A 6,635-nucleotide genomic window follows, 5' to 3' on the forward strand; every position below is an offset into this window, starting at 1 on the left:
TTGAACGAGAGAGGCGATGAAAAGAGCGAAACTTGTTGAACGAGAGAGGCGATGAACAATATAAAGCTTGTTCATTAGTAATCTTAAATAGGAGAGAAGAGCGCGATAATTTTGGCCTTTCCCTCTCACCGAAAATTCTTTCCTCTCACCGAAATTTTTTATTTAGAAATCTTAAATTCTAATTTAGCTATTATTTTAATATTATATTTAATATTCACGATTTATTTAAGCTTTTTGTCCAAACAAACAATTTAAAAACGTAACAAATTGATTCTCATATTTGGCAAAATTAACGTAACACTTTATATATAATTGGAACGCTTATAAAACGTTAGGAACCTAGTTACACTTTAAAAATGTTACTAAGCAAAAAACTGGAGCGTTACTAATATCATGTTTTGGTGTAGTGATTGTTTTCATTGAGAAAAGTAGAAAGGATTAAAAGTTACGCATATTTTTTTTTTTTTTTTTTTTTTCTTCCAGTTTTATCATCAGTTCATCACCAAATCACTATTGAGTATTAGTGAATATAACTCGAATATTACTTCTTCTAGTTCCTCAAATGATATGTCAAGTTGTGTATTTACTTTGAAACAGTCATGATCTAGACCAATTCATAGTCTTATCTAGTTATTTTCTTGTTTTGGTCTTCAGTAGGACATAACAACGATTTAAACAAGTAGTGATAGCTTATTAGCATGACCTCACTACTACAGAAAAGGCCTAAGATAGCATGCAAAAAACGCTATGGTTGGTGTCTATAGCGTTTTCCAAAACGCTATTAATGACGGCGCTATGCTTTTATTGATAGCATTTTCGTCAAAAATGCTATTGAATTGATAGCGTTTTCTCTTAGCGCTATTAAAGATCAATAACATTTATTATGACAAACGCTATTATACGGCTCCGTCCCGAGCTTCCGTCCGTCGGCCCTTGTCATTAGACCACTATCTATGCATGTATTTTCCGCCTGGACTCTCGAATCTTTTGCTTCTCGGGTGGTGGCGAACAATGCTGCTTGCGTTATGGGAGATGCCCGCCCGAAAGAATCGCTCACTAGCTAGGCAGACTAGTGGGAGGGGGGCACAACCGTAGAAAACCATGCCTTTCGAACCACCAAGGAACGTCCCGCGTGTAGCGGTAGTAGCTTGTTTCGCCCATTTTCAAAATAAAGAAAAATGGGCTTATTAGGAAGAAAGATTGAGTGCGGCCTGTAGAGCACATGTAACGCCCCTATCACGTAAGCGGGTTGCTCACGCAGCAGATCTCTCTCTATCTATAGCTAGAGAGAGAGATGTGAAAGTAATAGCCTTAGCCGCCCGATTTACGGCTTTTATGCTTAACTACTACCGTGATGTGAGCGGTTCAAATTGGTTTGATCTTTCCCAATCATCCCGACCGGAACTTGTATGCAGACTTGTATGCGGAGGTACATGCATAAAGGTTTTGAACCCTTTTCTTATCTGAATCTTAAGGACGGGACCCTACCTACCCTATTCTCGAATCCTATGCCGAGCTCTACCTTGCCCGCGATTTCCTTTTGAAGGGGCCAAAGAAATGTCTCCACCCGCCGCCAACGGTCTTTCTTCGAATTATATCTTCGAATGGGTCGATCCTCCCCTTCCCGTTTGTTTTAGCAACTTATCCTAAGGTCTCCTCGCCAAGAGCTCCCCGGTGACGACAGAGCAACCAACCCGCCTCTTTGTGGCGGTGTGGCTTTTTGTTTCACAATAAGACTGGATGATTATCCCTACCCTCGGTAGCTTATGAGTTTACGCCCATCCCTCGGTCGGGTACAGTTTCCTTTGATTTCTCCCCTTGTAGCAAATTCCATTAATTCAAGGCAAGTGTGTCCACACCACCAAAACCGACTTGACGAGGAATCCATTTCGCTGAACAAACACACCCCTACACACACCTAGGAGCACCCCTTCTTGCATATCCATACAAGACTTCGAGTAGGTGGGTCGAGGTCCCACGAGGTACCCACTACTCGGAGTACCCTCCCAAAAAGAAAAAGATGTGTCGGGTTCGGTTCTTCTTAGTTGGGTTGGCGGTTCGACCGAAATGCTATGCTTACGCGACAAGACTACCCCTCTTCCGAAAAGCTCGGCGGGGACTACTTTACAACGAGGGACGACCGCCGTAGGGGTTTTTATCGCACAAGGCCCTTTGCAGAGGAAAAGCTTTATCCCAATAATATAAGATACTCACTCCGCGACAACATAGGGATTGGCACGCTTTCGGGAAGAACATAGAATAGTAGAGGATCCAAAGATGCGGAACACGGCGATCATTAGAAATTCACGAATTAGAGATGCTGTAATATACTCTTTCCCATAACATCTCATACCGCACCACCCACCCCATTGAAATGCAAATAGGGATCGAAATGTGGTCAATATCACGAAGAATAAAAGAGACCATCTATACCCATATACAAATTTATGTTTTCATAAGGAAGCCATGAAGGCTTTCCACAAATTTAGATTTGGCGTAGAAGGATCGAATTGTATCCGAGGAACAAAAGTAATAAGAGAAGCGCACGCACCAATCAATCATTGTCGTCATTCGTATTCTTGAATTTGGAATGAAAAGAGGAGTAATGCTTCCTAGCACGGGACACGAAATAGGACCACTTAGATCGAAATAGCATTTAGAGAAATGTTCTAACATAGAGTAGAATCGAACATTGAATAGATAAGTTGAAAACAGTCAAAGGGCGCCTAATTCCAATACAATAAGGGTCTATCAAGTGCAAGTCGGTTTGAACGCCGTGATTGATGAGTGGGTAGGTGGGTTAGGTGCACCTCTCGCCCAGTGGGAAGTAATGAGGCAAGCCCCCCTCCCCCTGAATGAAGAAGTAGTGCACCCCCTTCCCGCATATACACCTTTATTTAGATTTTATCTTTTTTTTCATTATTATATTAATTTTTCATCTTTCTAAAAAAATATCTCTGGCAAAAACGAAATTCATCGATTTTAATCCAAGGTGCAGTGCACCTTGCCTTTTTTCAAGTAGCTTTGTTACGCCTATATTCAACTAGGGGGGCATTGGTCATAGCTAAAATTCGTTGAAGGGAGAAAAGAAGAGAAAGAAAGGGAAGTTTCGTCTTTTTTCAATCCAAATAAGAGAGAAACCACTAAAAAATGGAAGTTAGAAAAATAAGTTTAAGTAAGAACTAGCACTAGACTTCTTCCCCTTTCCGCTTTCCTCTCTCTTTTATTTCGCTTTCACCCGGGCTTTTCATTCTATTTTATAGAGACCGAGGAATTTTTCTAAGAATTAATGTAGAAAGGTGAGGCACTTTCCCCGCATAACTGGAATCAAAAAATCCGGATGACTGCAGATCCGGGAGGGCTCTCGAAACGAAACTAGACTAGAAGGAACATGGGAATTAGCACCATTCCTATGAGTGCTTTTGTCTCGAAGAGCCAACCAAAAAGGGGCAGCCTCTCTCTCTATCTAGGTCTCGGTTTAGCATCATATATAGATCTGGAGAAATTTTTGATTGGTTGTAGTGCAGATTAAGGAGCTGCTCCTCCATGCTGTGGCTGTGGAGGTGGGGGCAGGCGCCTTCTGATAGAGGCAAAAGCCGGGGCCACTGGAGCTATCTGCGTCAAGTGTGTCGATTGAAAGAGGAGGGGAGACAACTCAAATGCCAGCGCAGAAATAGAAAGAGTCGTGCCGTTCAAAGTGGAATTCTTCTAAGATCCATTGCTCGATTTTGCATGCTCTGCATTGGTCAGCCCGATAGGCATGACCCTTCGATTAGAACGCCCCGTATCTCGTCACACGCGGAGTGTGGCATTTCCTTTGAAAAAGTCCGTATAACTTCTAACCAAAGATGCATTGTTTATGAAGAAAGTACCATTCTAAGAGTGCATTGCCTCTTTGAGTGAAGAAGAAAAGGTCTTTGTATAGACACTCTTGAGCCATGTTCACCGCCCTAGGCTCACCATTATTTCATTTCATTCATTCTATTGATATAATTCCGTTCCGTCAGGGTTCTAGCTCCAAAGAACATATGCATGGAGCTATGTCGACTTTACGACGCCTCGTTGACCACCCGATCAGGTATACCACGTATCATCCCCTCTTTCCATAGAGGAGAGATAAAGAAAAAGAAAAGATATAGTGATCGCGCGCAGTAGACCTTGTTTAGTTTCTACTTGACATTCATTATTTTCCTAGGTATTTTTTACATTATAGCCCATGGTGCGGTCAGCTATGATATACTCAACTTCTTATTTAGTAGGTTCATCTACAACATCTGGTGGTGCCCTCGTGGTCACGTTCCTCTCGGGTCGGTCCGGGTCTAATCGAAGTCAACTGACTCACATGGAATACGGGCTGAGTTTGAACCGAGCTGGTCGCTTGAGTCTATAGGCTACCTTTCCTATCCACTTCTCTACAAGGTTTAGTCTACTTTCTTCTTCCTTCAGACTGGGCCAAGCCTGTGGGTTGTTTAAGTAGGTTGGGATAGGTTTGGTTTATTTTTTGAAGCTTGGTCTAGAGTTCAGAGTTCGTCCCCATTTTTATTTCGTAGGCAATCAAGAGGCTGGAAGTGATTGACCATCTATATTAGGAATGGGAGGTTCGAAGGTCAGGGCTCAGTTTGTTAGCGATGTCACCAAGGGCCAGAGGAAGGAAGGTAAACGTGTACTTGTTTTTTGTCGAGATTGGGTTGGTGTTCAGTGTACTCTATTTGATTTAACATTAGGCCAGAAAAAAAAAAAGAGAATATAGTAGAGCTAACTGAAGAGATCGAACAAAGCAGATGTAGGATTCAAAGTCCGAGAAGCCTAAGTCCCCTCACCATCAAACTAGGGCTATTCCTCGAAAAAAGAAATTACAAAAGTTTTTTCTATCCCAAAAAGGGCTCCAGAAGGCGTATCTTTAGGCTAAAAAACACCGAGTGTCAGGGGTATCTGGATACTTTTTGTTCCTTGGCAAAGGCGAAGGGAAAGCCCCAGCCATTCCTGTTGCCCCAAACAACAAGTGAGTGACTCTGTGCCTTCACCTGTTATGTGAGGAGAAAAAGAATTCAAATCTAGCCACGCTCCCCTTCCAGCACAACTAACTTAGGAACGATTCAGAGAAAGGAAAGATTTTTGCCTAATGTAAGCTCCCCCATCTTCCGTTAGCCTCGTCACTCATTACACCCGCCACTCGTTGGCCTTTCTCCAGCCTATCTCACTCGCTCTGCGTTAACGAGCTAGCTGCTATTGGTTTTCATTTTGTTATAAGCTTGTGAAAGATTTAATAAAAATGGCCAGAGAAATATCAGACACAATCGAAAGGTTCAGGACTGAAGTGGCAACAGAGAAAACACTGCAATTTTCTCCTTGGCAGCTCAAGAGCTATACATCCAATTAAAAATATAAAGTAGGTATTGGTGAGTCTAGAAGTTTTTACAGAGGTAGGTTCCCTAATGGTACACAAGTAGCCATAAACTGAAAAAGGCTACCAAATATAGACCTAATATAATCTCACCAACACCTTAAGCACACTAACTCTGATCTTACAACCCTACTGCATAATGGCCTTTTTAACTCAAAAAAAAAAATCGCGCCAGACCAAGTAAGCCAAAAGCTAGTTACCCTTGCTTGCAAAAAGAAATATTTTACTTGTGGAAGAGTAGTTTGTATCCCCTGATCACCACTGCCTATGCCTTGACCCTAACCAAATAATCATAACCATTGGCTAGTTGTTAGTCTACTAATTAAGAATCTACAGTACTTTGCTTTAGAGATTCTAAAAAAAATACCTGCGAAAGTGAAGTAATTGGAGCAATAGTTGACTGTATCACTTGCTCAGTCACAACTTGTTGACTTTCATCCTAGAAAAATATATTAAGATTGTCAGTTCAAGTACTCTAGCAAGACAACAAATATCAAATAAGCTATTGTACAATGCTTGTACATTTGTCACTTGCCTTTTGAATATTCAGAGAAGCAATTAAGTTTCTTATAAGTTCATTTTGAGTATTCACCAAATTGGTCATTTGAGCCATATCCTTCTCAACCGTTAGTACCTTCTCCTGAAGTTGGGTGACCAACTCTTTGTTTTGTGACACCACACCTACTTTTGAAGGAGTTACTCCTGCTCCTTTACCTCTCACACGACCATAACGATTAGGTCCAAGTACTTGTGAAAGAGCGTCATTTTATATCGAGTGGTTACGAGAATCTGATGCTGCCGCATTTCTAATTTCTTTTATTTTTTTCTATAGCAATCACATTTGATATGTATGTTAATAGAGAAATTAGCAAAGCTCAACAAAATCGATGATATTTATGGCTATACTTCTGGTTAGAAAATATAACTAAACATACCATTCGTTCCCCAACTCTACTATTTGATGGTTTGCCATTTTTCTTAGTGTGTCCTTTGCACCAAACATCAACTCTAGTTATAGACGAGGGATTCAGACTCTCTTTTTGCTACATGATATAACAATATCCACAATCAAGATACATACACAAAAACAAAGTTGCACAAATGTGATAGTTAATTACCATTTGGAACTCTAGGCGTGCATAGCCTTGTCGACTACATGTGTGAGGGAGATCTTGCTTTTCCCTAATTTCTTGAAACTTTTGACTTTTCAGCTGCAATACAAAAGAGTTAA

General features: G+C 41.0%; 1 long non-coding RNA gene across 1 annotated transcript; it reads right to left on the reverse strand.

Annotated features, from left to right (window-relative positions):
- Positions 1 to 5,545: 5,545 nt before the first annotated feature.
- Positions 5,546 to 6,430, reverse strand: LOC147523911 (uncharacterized). The gene is made up of 3 exons (XR_015196812.1): positions 6,340 to 6,430; positions 5,772 to 5,843; positions 5,546 to 5,682 (listed from the first exon to the last, which is right to left on the reverse strand). It is a non-coding gene; the product is annotated as an uncharacterized LOC147523911 (long non-coding RNA).
- Positions 6,431 to 6,635: the final 205 nt, after the last annotated feature.

The sequence above is a fragment of the Coptis chinensis genome, chromosome 1, assembly GCF_015680905.1.
Source record: "Coptis chinensis isolate HL-2020 chromosome 1, ASM1568090v1, whole genome shotgun sequence".
Lineage (NCBI taxonomy): Eukaryota > Viridiplantae > Streptophyta > Magnoliopsida > Ranunculales > Ranunculaceae > Coptis > Coptis chinensis.